Source organism: Galeopterus variegatus, unplaced genomic scaffold (genome assembly GCF_000696425.1).
Source record: "Galeopterus variegatus unplaced genomic scaffold, G_variegatus-3.0.2 Scaffold11796, whole genome shotgun sequence".
Taxonomy (NCBI): Eukaryota; Metazoa; Chordata; class Mammalia; order Dermoptera; family Cynocephalidae; genus Galeopterus; species Galeopterus variegatus.
The window spans coordinates 15,083-29,223 of record NW_007737907.1 but is presented as its reverse complement, the minus strand read 5'-3'; the positions used below and the strand labels follow the sequence as shown (position 1 = coordinate 29,223).

General features: G+C 36.1%; 1 pseudogene; it reads right to left on the bottom strand.

Moving 5' to 3' along the window:
* Positions 1-6: 6 nt before the first annotated feature.
* LOC103610792 lies at positions 7-635 on the bottom strand (annotated as a pseudogene).
* Between the last annotated feature and the right edge of the window lie 13,506 nt (positions 636-14,141).

Sequence of the window (14,141 nt, the reverse complement as noted above, 5' to 3'; positions counted from 1 at the left end):
AGTGACGATGCTGCACCCCACAACACAGCCAAGGAAAGTGAACATCACTGTCATTGATGGATGTATCTGAGCAAGAGAGGGCTAGCAAGGGTGGGATGTCACAGAAAAAGTGATTGATGACATTGGAATTGCAGAATGACAATCGAAATGTGCAGCAGGTGTGGATTGCTGAGTCCACCAAGCCTACAATGTAGGCAACAGCCACTAGCTGGGAACAGATTCTCCCAGACATGGCAATTGTATACAGAAGTGGATTGCAAATGGCTACATAACGATCATAAGCCATGACAGCCAACATGAGACATTCCACATCTGCAAAAGCCCCCCCAAAATACATCTGGATGGCACATAAATTATTTGGAATCCTCTTGCTCACACAAAAAATCAGCCAGCATCTTCGGTGAGATGGTGGAGGAGTAGCACACATCACAGAAAGACAGATTGCTCAGGAAATGATACATGGGCGTGTGAAGTCTGGGGTCCATCTTGATCAGCAGAATTATTCCTAGATTAGCAACCACAGTTATGGCGTAAACCAGGAGAAAGAGCACAAAGAGCCCCTGCTGCATATCCCGCCTGCTGGAAAGTCCTAAGGATACAAAGTCAGTAAAGCCAGTGCAGTTCTGGACAGTCATCACTTGGATCTGGAAATCTCTGGTCTTGCAAGAAGGAAATGAAAGTGGAGGGCTAACATCATCTTCCTATATTAACAGTTAAACTGCTAGTTCTTTATTTTATTTATTTTTATTACTAAAAAAGAGATAAACAATGCAAATATTTTTAATTGTACACTGAGTCTAGAAAAAAATACATCCAATTTAATGTAAATCAATAAAATGATAATATCTCTTACATTTCACTTTACAGGGTTATAACACACCTTCATCCAAATTAAGTCATGCTATTTCCATGCAAACCTATGTAGCAATTGTGATGATTGTTGCTCCTGCTGTTTTATAGATTAAGAAACTGATGTCCTCTGAGTTCAAAGTAATAGTTCTTACAATTAATTTGTCCAAATAACCTACATTGTTTGATGATTATCTTCTTCAGTGTCATAAAAATATTGCTATTTTCTGTAATAGAGGGTCATAATTAAGTGAGAAGTGCAGGTAATGAATACATTTCATTATCTTTCCCTCAACGTCCAAAATTGTGGAGCAGGCAGAGCTATGGCCTGGTCCTGGATATTACATTTCCCAACTGCCCACTTTAACTTCTCAGGTCCTATCCAGCTTCAATAAACAAGGCTGCATCCCATTTTCACTGGGATGGGTTAGTCTGTGCTTCAGGACAGAGGAGGAAGATTAGGGAGGGTGGTGATTGCTGGAGAAGTGGGTTGAAGGGTGTTTATAAGCTATAAGCTAGAGTTTACGGGCAGGGAAGTGCCAGGGCTAACCGTGCTCTCCTCAGACAGCTGCTGCTGCTCAGCGGAGACTAGGAGGAGTATGTTGAACCTCATTGTAGGGAGGCTGGTAGCACAGGTGACAGGCAAGAAAGGGGCGATGGTTTACTGTGTGAGTCCTTCTGCCCTATGAAACTAAAATACATGTGATCCATTCACCAACAGATCACATGTGTAAGATACATGATAAAAATTCTTATATGTCCACAGTTTCATAACCTCAGAGTTTTGTTTCTGAATGGTGTTTTCCTTTCCCAGTTGCCCAGAGTAATTTTTTTTTTGTGGTTGTTTTCTTTTATCCTTATTTTCTTGTATGCCTCTGAAGTATGCCAGTTTCGGTTAAAAGTGGTCCTTGGAAGGCTAATTAAATTCAAGCCTCCACTGTTATATTTTACCCAAACCCATCATGTCCTGTGTAATATCATACATGTCCCTCTCCATTCTGTGGAGTTATAAATGGAGTTGCACATACATGAATACTGAAAAGGGATTTTATCTGAATAATGGTATAGTGATCAATGTGCAAATCTCCAAGACCATGGCCTGAACCTGCTTAAATACCTGTCCTTTAAATATATCTTTAAAAATAATGATGTCCTTTATGAGAACATTTAGAAAAATATATAAAAGTACAGGTAAGAGACTATGAACAGTAAATAATGTCTGACCACCTCTATAAGCCAAGCTAGCACTTTATTGTATTTTCTATTTGTGCATATATGTACATATATACACACACATATACATATCTAAAATAAATAAATAGATTTAAGTGATTACAATAAATTTTGCATTAAGTTTCATACTCTCCTTTGGTTTTATAACATGATTTTATTTAAAGAAAAAAAGATAAAAGTATTAAAGAAATATGCAACATAAATCAGAAAATCAATAAAAAATCTTCATACCTCTCTCAGAACTGCTGACTTCATTGTTGGATGCAGCTCTATCTGCACAAAGACTCAACATTGTCTCCTGACAGACCTAGATTGTATAACCACTTCTGTGTCTGGTCCCTGGGTGCTGAACGCTCAGTCTCTCAGGAATAAGAGACTGATATAATAGAAAGGTGTAACATCAGATATTTCAATTTTCATTTTGTTCCTTTCTACCTTAATGGTCAATATTATACTTAATTAAAAACAGTAAAATGTCTCTAATCAGTCAGCATTCATTATTTCCAGTTCACCAATCTCTCCCTTGGTATTTTGTATAATTGCATAATGTACAAAATAAATATACACCCACCCATGCTGACACACTTACACAGATACACTTACACAGACACTGTTCCAAACACACACACACACAAACCAAAGATGTTTGTAAGGAAATCAAAAAGGAACCATAATGGCACTGCTTAGGCAGATTTTGTTGATTATACTATCAGATTTCTAACTTGTAAACAAAACAGTATTAGAATAAACAGTCTTTATATATAAATAAATGTTATGATTAGAAGCAGTGCATTCTTTTCTATTCTTGTACATTAATTTATTTAATCTATCCTCTTCTAATGGCCATTTGGTTTATATGAAATTCTTCATATAAGAAGTCTGATATGAGTAGAATGAAACATACATAATTCATCATGTTCTGGTGTTTTCTTAAAATAAATTTTAACAAATGACCTTTAAGGACAAGGAGACTTCATCCTGTATAAAGGAAATTTTGGCCTTCTTCCACAGTCGAGTGTGGTTTATATTATCTAATCATCATGACATGTTGTCATATATTTCATAATTTATCACACATGTCCTGAGTTTTCTCTAATAACCTCATTATAGTCTGAAAGCCAAAGGTGATGAATAAACTTTTAGTTTCATCAATATTAAGTTTCATTGAATCCACAGAGATTACTCACAATAGATTCATGGATAAAGCACAGCAAAGCAGATCATTTTTAAAAGTAAATTCTCTTCAATATTGTCATAGAATGATATAGTGTGGTTTTTGAATTTTGATTCAATACTGTCATAGAATGATATAGTATGTTTTTTGAATTTTGTAAATTCACAAAATTAGTGACCCATAAATGACTCCTCAGAGGTGATTCAAGTTTCACTTGTCCTAATCCAAGGCATGATCCCAACACTAACTGAGGGCAGAAGGGAGAAAATAAGGAGGTTTGCCACATTGGGAGATAGTTTACTTGATTTATAACAACCTGACACTAGAACATTATTGGTATTCCTCTTAATAGAAAGTGATGTGAGGAACCATGGCATTAATCAAATCCAGGAAATAAGCAGAAAATAAAAATAGTGCCTGTGAAGTTGTGCCAACTGACAGCCTTTGTTCATCTTCTGAGAAATATTTTATAATGTGTGACTCATTACAATGCAATTACAAACACAGGTTGCTATGTAGTTCTTAAATGGTTACTGCTGATCAATATTTCAAGAAAATGTACAATGATTATGTATATTATCTGTACATATTGAGTCTAAATGTTGTTAATTTTCTTGCCACAAATATTATATATGCAAAATTTGTGCAAACAAAAAAGCAGTAAGATGTGCAAGACATGTACCAGTTTATGTACTCCAATACCACAAGTGGTTTAATGTTTCTTCTGAAACCCCACCTGGAGTAAACAGAGTTGTAGATTTGTTGTTATTTTTGTTTGTTTGTCTTGTTTATAGTTATGAAGTTTCCCCCTTGCTTTCTAGAAAGCTAGAATACCTGTAAGTGAAATCCAATGAAATTAATATATTTTCTTTTTTTTGGAAAAGTGTTTCTCTGTGACAATTTTAAAGGTTTTTTAATATTTCATTGTGTGTGGGGTGGGAGGGGATGATATCAATAAAAAAATAAAAATTGTACTCCTTTTACAGATATTGTTGAGATAAAGCTAAAACCACTTAAGTAGTTGCCACTAATTTTCCACCAGGTGAACTAAGAAAGTAATATTTTTCCCAAGAGCAAAATCTACTATCTACTTCTCTGGTGCATGTTTTGAGGAGGTGGAGTCATCCTTAGGAACCTTCTGATTCCTTTCCAAACTCATTTTTGTCCCTCAGGTACTTTCCTGTCATCACGGAATGCCAAATTTCCTCAGGCTACACTGTGTGGAATGCCTCATTTCCTCAGGTTACATTGTGTTTAGGTAGTATCCGAATTTTAATTTTATAAACACCGCTGCCCCTACAGACTATGTAGTCTAATTTCCACTCACCATTATTACCAGAATGTGGTTAGCCATATATTGCTGAAAACTGGACACTTTAAATGACTTCCCATAGGGATTTGTGTATTAATGAAGAATCACTTTTTTTAATCATGGGGGAAAATGACATAAGGTAGAATTTAAGATGTCAGAGACAACAAAGTAAAAAAACAAAAATGAGGGCCGGCCCGGTGGCGCACTGCTACAGTGCACCGCTTGGGAGCGTGGAGGCGCTCCTGCCGAAGGTTCAGATTCCACATACAGACTGGCCGCTCACTGGCTGAGCAAGGTGCAGGCGCGACACCGAGGGTTGCGATCCTGTTGATGGTCCCGGTCCGGTACGGGTGTGACACTGAGGGTTGCGATCCATTGCTGGACATGAAAAAAGACAAAAAGGAAAAAAAAATGAAAACATCTGCATCTAAATGGCTTTCCTAGTGTCACTGCTAGTTGTAAACATAATATTACATAGAAAAATGTCTGCCTGTAAAGCCTTTCCCTTCAGAAAACAGTTGCCTGGCCCTGAGTCATGGACCATTATCAAATAAGTTCAGTGTATGATATTGGTAGTAAAGAAACCAGGTTCACTAAACTCTCTGTTGCTGAAAAAAAACAAACCAAAAAAACAGTGCCTGGGGATTGCTGACGTCTCTGTTCTATAAGCAAGGAAGCAGATTTTTTGTAACATAAAAGATGATTATTTAATAAAATGTTCTATGAGAGTTGTGAGCTTTATTAATTGCACAAGCATAGATTGAAAATTTATTGTGTAAAAGAAACTGATGGATATTTTCAAAGTAATAATGAGGTTCTGAAGTCACCTGCAATCAGATAATAGATAGCTTATTACTTTTGAGAATCTTTTAAAATATACACACGCACATATACATATATCAGCAAGTGAATTTTTAGAAATGAAAACACTCCTGCAGCCAGGATTCACACCATTACGCAGAACATAAATAGCATAAATAGCATCTTAGAGACTGTATGTGAGCCCTAACATAAATTGACCACCAACATAATAGGTTAGTTTGCATGATTTGAAAAACCTTATAGACATCAGTCCATTCAGTTTGTATACTTCTGTGTTTAGATTCTTTTACTCCTTTTAGTGAGATTACTTCATACTGTTTTGGCGCAGTCCACGCCATGGCAGAGTCTTGAAAAGGATAGCTTGAGCTGCCCTTTCTGAGTTGGCAAGGCCCCAGAGGGAGAGCTGCTGCCAGGGCCCCAGGTACCAGCACTTGCCTTCACTGTAAAGATCTCTGCCTCGGCACAGTGGTGCTGCTTTTGCTTTCTCTTTTGATGTTTTGGTCAGCATGGCAGTTTCCTGAGTTTGCAAAAGATGCAAAAAATGACACAAACAGTGTTGTCATAAAATTAGATTATCCCAAAAAAGATCTGGGAAGATTGAACAATTCCAAATTGTCCCTTTTGAGTCAACTTACTACACCAACGGGTGTTTTAAAAACACCTTATGAATAGCCATGAGCAATTGTTTTTACTGAAGAAATTAATAAACAATAGAAATCCTCATCCTCTTCCCACCATCTGGGTAAATGATTATATGGATTATAAAATGGGAAAAGGAAAAATTTGGTACCTGTGGAGGTAGAGATAACCCCCAACCTTTTTGGTAAACAAAACCAGGTACTTAAGACCTTCCGTCGCCAGAAGATTAGGACTTTCCGCTGCCAGGGGGAAGGGACTTTCCAAAGAGCCCAAAGTTCACCCTGTTCCAGGAAGGGAGTATGCTCACCTGATTACCTTATCTTTGGACACCAAGGGAGGAAAGAGAGGGGGGTGGACCATTGGTCAATATCTCAGTCCTTCCTTTGCCTGCCAACAGCTAAAAGCCCAATGGTTTTAAAAATTGCTTAAAGTGGCCAATAAATGGCATACAACCCAGCCTGTTACCAAAGCCTGCCTACCAAACTGTATAAAAGATGCTTGAGTGAAGAGCTTGGGGCCGCTCCTGTCCTGAAAATGGGGCGACCTTCAGCATGCTGAAAATAAAAACCTCTTGCGTTATTGCATCAAACTCTGTCTCCTGGTCTTTGCAAGATGAGGCTTCCCAACAAGTAAGATTCACGCTTTTGGGCCAGTCTTACAGTACCCTCCTAGGGGACATCCTAAATATGACTTAAGTTGGCAAACGTCATTTACAGGTGATTACATTAATGGTAAGAGAATGGTTGTAATTAATGGAAAAAGATATTATTGGAAGAATTAAGTTTATTAGAAAGAATGCATAGAAACCCTGTTACTCATTGGTGTCCTAAGTTAAATAAAAACATCTTAGTAAGATATTGGGACAAAAAAAATATGATGCATTACTTTCCCTCATAAAAATAAAGATTATAGATGGAATTTAGAATGCACCTGGTTTTGTGAGGGACGGTGCTGTGCACTTTGACACTTTACATTGGGCCACACAGCCGTTATATTAAGTACATGCATGATAAAGCTGTTCAAATATCCTTTATTCCTTTTCCAAATGAACAATACGTTCTTACCTATAGAAATATGAGAATCATTAAATCAAGGTAAAAATATATATAAGGTTTGTTTAACACTTAGAAACCGCAATCGCTGCCATCTCAATTTTGAGTCAGACATATAATTTATGCTCACTGGTAGTAATAAGTTTAAGGTTAATACAAGGGCAAGGAAAAAAAGAAACACAATGGTGAAAAATATCAAGAACAGCGAGTCACAGATTAATTGACCACAACAGATATAATCACCAGAAAGAATTGGCTGACCACCGAGTTTTATTTAACCTTGTGGATTATTAATTTTTATAGTATTTTAAAATAGGTGGATCAAGACCATACACTTAAAAATGCATATTGCTATGTGTTCATTAAATATATACTGTTGATTAATATTTCAAGATAACATATAATAGTCATGCACATTAGTTGTATATTCTGAGTTTTTATGTGGTTAATTTAACTGCCATTAAACCAGTAAATGCAAAATTGAGGGCAAAAAAGTAAGATGTGTTAGACATGCACCAGTTCATGCACTTGAGTACTCCAGGTAATTTCTTCTTTCTTCTGAAAAGTCATCTGGGAGTTAACAGGGACACAGGTTTTCTGTGTGTGTGTGTGCATGTTTCCTGTTTGTTTTGTTTGTTTCTTTTCTATAAAGCTAACAAAGTCATCAGGCTAAAATCAGTGGAATTAGTACATTTTGAATTTGGGGGAAAGTGATTCTTAGTGATAATTTTCAATGACTATATATATATATATATATTGCATTGCCATTCTTTGTGTGATGATCCCAGTAGTATCATACCAAATGTACTCCTGTGGGACATATCATTGAGGCAAACTCAAACCACCCGAGTAATCACTAGTAATCATGCAAACCAGTTAAAAATCAAGAAATTGATGCATTTGTGTTACCCAAGGACTTTAAAACCATTATTTACTTATCTGGTACATATTTAGAGTTAGTGGATTTGTCCTTGGTTAGCTTCTTCCTACTTTTTCCAAAACTTTTTTTCCCCCCTCAGGTGCCTTCCTGTCTTCAGGAAGACCAAATTCCCTCATGTTACATTTCACTTAGTCCAGGATCCAACTTTACTGTCTTCAATATGACTGTTTCTACAGACCATGTAGCTAACTTCCTCACCAATCCTCCACCTCAATTTAGAATATGAGCTTGTTTAGCTGTATCAATATTACAAATTGGATAACCTTATTTAACTCCCTTTAAGGTACCACATTCTGTATCTATCAATTATGATTCTACTGCTATGTAGACCTATACCTAGTATTGCAATGAGTATGGAAAAGATGAATCACTTTATGTTCATACTGCACACAACTCTAGTATTTTTTCTTAGAATCAGGTGGTATATACTTTAGGGATTTTGCAGGCTATAAACTATCTGTCACAGCCACTTAGGTTTGCCCTTATGTCACAAAACAACCACAAACAAAACATTAATAAATTGGTGTTTCCAAGTTCCAAAAAATAATTTATGGGCTTTAGTTTGATGATCTCCACTTTAGATTAGATAAATAACATTATGTCACATTTTTATATTTACATGTTACACAGCAATGAGAATGAATGAACCTCCTCCACATCAATAACATGGAGAAATCTCACAAATACAATGTTGAGTAAAAAAAAAAAAGACTAAAACAAGTGTAAAACTGTATGATTTTATTACTGTATACTCTTCAAAAACATACAAAATTACCTAGCATATGGGAAGTCAATTCATGATGGGTGCAGAGACAATTTATCAGATGCTAGTAATATTTTTATTGGCCTGGTTGTGTGTGCTTGGCGATTTTTATTTCTGAAAAATTACTTATAGTACACTTTTAAAATAATAATTTTTATGTGTATATTATACCCCGCAAACATTTTTCAAAACACAGTATATTTTCTATCAGATTGCAATCAATCTCAGGATTTTAAAATAATAAAAAAGTAATATTTTTTAAATCTAGCAGTTTCTTATACACCATAAGTGTTTAAACTATCATTTTAGAATTAATGTAGTTTGCTAATTTTATAGCATTATCAGTAAATAGTTAACCTTTATGTTTCTAAAACTCCTGACTTGCTTGCAGATAAATAGTGTCTCTGTCATCCCCTAGGCATTTCTAGATTTTATTCCTGAAGCAGGAAGTGTTAATGTACTATAGCATCAGTACCATGCAATGAGCTCTTTCTTAACACTTCATGCTTCAGGCCCAGACAATTATTTTCTGTACGAGGTGATTTTTCTAGGAAGACATCGCCTACATGGTATTATATCACCAGGGCACCAAGGAAATCTTAAATATAGATATGTTTTTCTCACTTACTTGTGTCTGATATATAAAATTTCTACTAAACATTTTTTATCAATTATGTAAGAATAGCATTCTGAATGAAAACTTCACAAAAATGTAATCTCTAAATCAGAAAGGATTTATTCCAGTTTATTATATTCTTTATTCTTAAGAAAGGCTAGACAAAGTTCACTCTTTAAGAGATGTTGTCGTGTTGATGAAAGAATTTAAAGTGTTTGGGATAGGAATTAGAAAAAGTATGATTCTAAATCTAGACATCATGCATGAAGTATGTGATTTCTCTGGATCTCCACTGCCCTGTATCATAGCCTGCAGTCTTTTTACTGTATAATTTTTCTGAGCCTTATTGTGAATTATTTGAGTGCTCAGTTTTGTTTTGTTTTGTTTTGTTTCTGACTGGTAAGGGGATCGCAACCCTTGGCGCGGTATGGTCCTCACTGTGCTCAGCCAGTGAGCGCACTGGCTGTTCCTGTTCGTATATAGGATCTGAACCCACGGCCTAGGTGCTACCAGTGCCTCACTCTCCTGAGTGAGCCACGGGGCCGTCCCAAGTGGTCAGTTTTTAAATACATGTTACTTCCTCTAGAATACCAGCTTGTGAGAGACTTTCAGGAAGATGGCAGAGTAGAGGTGTCCATGAAGCATTCCTCCCACAGAAGATCAAAAAGGGGCACTCTGCCACCACTGCCACAGTCACCAGAGCCATTGTCTAATCCACATACACCACATCTATGAGGGATGCACTTACAGCCACTAACAGGTAATCCAGCTGCACAGCAGACACTATAGCTGCTCAGGCCACTGCTGCGGATGCCATAGTCAATTGGGCAACTGCTGCAACCACCATTGCTACAGTTGCTAGCACCAATACTGCAAAGCAGGCACCACCATCATGTGAGCAGCCTGCCACCACTAGAGCCACTGCTGCCACTTAGGCAGCCCACCAAAATCATGACCACAATCACTGCCATCACAAGGGAAGTCTGCTATTACAGCAGCAGCCACAGCAACCACTACTGCTGTGCAGGTGGACTGCCAACAACTCAACGGCATTGACCCTAAGAGGGTCAAAGTAAAGTCCAGGGAAGGAGAGTAATAAAGCAGTAGAAGAAGCAAGATGACCAGACAACAATATAGAAATACTACAAATACCAAAAAAAAAAAAAAAAAAAAAAAAAAGAAAGAAAGAAAGAAAAGAAAAAAAATAATGATAGAAAACGTGAGTCCACTAAGGAATACCATAACTCTGAAGTATCAGGTACCTTAGAGCAGGAAATCTGTAATAAGACCGAAAAGGAATTCCATGTAAAAATCCTAAGCAAACTCAGTATAAGAAGATTTAAGAAGGCACAGTTAGACAACACAATGAACTGAGCAGTGCTATCCTGGATATGAAAGAGGAAATTTAAAAGGAGATAAACACTTTTAAAAATATTATGGAACAGAAGGAGTCATGTAATGAAATAAAAAACACAACTAAGAACTTAAGCTGTAGACCAGAAACAACAGAAGACAAATCTCTGATCTTGAAGACAGTCTCTTTGAAATAGTTGAGGTGTACAACAAAAGAGAAAAAAGAATTTTCAAAATGAAGAAAATCTAAGATAGCTAGCAGACCACCTTAAAGGCAAAAGAATCCAAATCATTGGTGCTCCTGAGGGGAGGAGACAGGAAAATGCACTGAGAATATATTCACTGAAATAATAGCAGAAAACTTCCCATGTATAGGGAGAGACATAGACCTTCAGATTCAGGAGGCTCAGAGTTCCCCAAATAAATTCAATCCAAAAAAGTTCTCTCTGAGATACATTATAGTCATATTAGCAAAATTCAAAGATGAAGAGAGAGTCTTAAAAACAGAAAGAGAAAAGCATCAGGTCACCTGCAAGGGAGTCCTCATCAGACTAAAAGCAGACTTCTCAACAGAAACTCTACAAGCCAGAAAAAAAATGGGATGGTATATTCAAAATACGAAAAGAAGGGGAAAAAAAAAAAAAAAAAAAAAAAAAAAAAAAAAAAAAAAAAAAAAAAAAAAAAAAAAAAAAAAAAAAAAAACAAGAAAAATTCCTACCAGTCAAGAATACTATGCCCAACAGGTATTCTTCAGAAATGCAGGAGAAATGTACTTCCAAGACAAGCAAAAACTGTGAGAGTTCACCACTGCATGACCAGCCCTACAAGAAATCCTCAAGGGAGTCCAAAATCTGGAATTAAAAATACAATATGCACAACCATGAATACACAAGAAAGAACAAATCTACTAGTAGAACAAAAGTACAAAAGAGAAAGAGAAAGAAACTGTATCTTGCCACTTCCTAAAACTAACACCAAAGACAAAAAGTAAAAGGAGGAGAAAGAAACAAAAGCTGTTTAAAACATACAAGTGAAACTCAATAAAATGTCAGGGGTAAGAACACCATTCAGTAACAAACATAAATATAAATGTCTTGAATTTCTCACTCAAAGACGCAAGCTGGCTGATTGGATTAAAAAGCTAGATCCAACAGTACGTTGTCTACAGGAGACTCACCTAACCTTTAAAGACATACATAGACGAAAATGGAAGAGATAGAAAAAAGATATACCTTGCAAATGGAAGGCAAAAACAACCAGGAGTAGCAAGTTTTATAACAGATAAAATGTGTATTAGACCAGAAGCTATAAATAGAGACAAGGGAGGCTACTATATAAAGATGAAGGGATCTATCCAGCAAGAAGCCATAACAATCATAAATATATATGCACCCATCTTTGGAATACCCAAAGATATAAAGCAAACACTATTAGACCTAATAAAAGAGATAGACCCAAATATGATAATAGTTAGTGACCTGAACACACCTCCATTACTATTGAAAAGATCATCTAGGCAAAAAAACAACAGAGAAACACAGGATTTTAATGAACATTTCATCAACAACCACAAAATATGCATTCTTCTCATCAGCACATGGAACGTTCCCCAGGATAGAAAGGACAAAAAACCATTTGACACATGTTAAGCGACAAACCAACTCTCAATGAATTTTTAAAAATTGAAATCTTTTCAAACCAAAATGGAATAAACTAGAAATCAGTAACAAGAAAAACACTGGAAACTGTACAAATACATGGATGATAAACAACATGCTCCTGAATGGCATATGGGTCAAGAAGAAATTAAGCATGAAATCAAAGTAATTCTTGAAAATAATGAAAACAATGACACATCAGAACAAAACCCATGGGATACTGCAAAAGCACTACTAAGAGGGAATTTTATTGCAGTATACACTTAAATCAAAAGAATAGAAAGATTTCAAAAAAAGCCTAATGATACACCTCAGAGAAGTAGAAAAAACAAGAACAGTCCAGTCCTGAAATTAGTAAACATAGGAATAACTAAGATCAGAACAGAACTAAATGAAATAGAAACACAAAAAAATGATGCAAAAGATTAATGAAACAAAAAGGTTTTTGGAAGATACACAAAAAAGACAAATCGATAACTAGGCAAACTGAAGAAAGGAGACAAAAGTCCCAAATTAAAAAAAATAAAATTAGAAACACAAAAAAATGATGCAAAAGATTAATGAAACAAAAAGGTTTTTGGAAGATACACAAAAAAGACAAATCGATAACTAGGCAAACTGAAGAAAGGAGACAAAAGTCCCAAATTAAAAAAAATAAAATAAAATAAAAATAAGAAATGAAAAAGGAGACATTACAACCAATAGTGCAGAAATACAAAGAATCATTAGAGACTATTAGAAGCAACTATATACCAACGTATTTGAAAACCTGAAGGAAACAGATAAATTTCCCGACTCTGACAAACCAACCAGGATTGAATCAAGAAGAAATAGAAAACCTGAATGGACCAATAAAAAGCAAAGAGATTGAAGCAATAATCAGCAGTCTCCCAACAAAGAAAAGCCCAGGACTGGATGGGTTTACTGCTGAATTCTACCAAACCTTTAAAGAGGAATTTATACCAATTCTCTTCAAACTTCTAAAAAAAATTGAAACAGAGGCCATTCTCTCAAACTCATAATATGAAGCCACTATCACCCTGACACAAAAACCAGACAAAGAGACAACCACAACAAAAAAGAATACTATAGGCCAATATGTTTGGTGAACATAGAGGCAAAAATTGCCAATAAAATATTAGAATGTAGAATACAGCAACACATCAGAAAAATTATTCATCACAATCAAGTGGGATTTACCTGAGAGATACAAGAATGATTCAACATACACAAGTCAATAAATGTGATATACCACATCAACAGAATCAAGGGATAAATTCATGTGATTGTCTCAAAAGACAAAGAAAAAACTTTTGACAAAATTTAACATTGCTTCATGATAAAGACTCTTAGCAAGTTAGGTATAGAAGGAAAATATCTCCACACAATAAAACCATAAATGACAAGCCCACTGCCAATATAATCCTGAACAGGATGTCCAAATTCACCACTCCTATTTAACATACTATTGGCTGTACTAGCAAGAGCAGTCAGGCAAGTGGAAGAAGCAAAGATCATCCACATTGGAAAAGACAAACTCAGATTGTCCCTCTTTGCAGATGACATGATCCTATATATAGAACACCCTAACGACTCTATGAAAAAGTCTTAGAATTGTGGGGCCGGCCCGGTGGCGCACTGGATAAATGCGCCGCTTGGGAAGCGCGGCGGCGCTCCCGCCCGAGGGTTCGGATCCCACATACAGACCGGTTCCCGCTCACTGGCTGAGC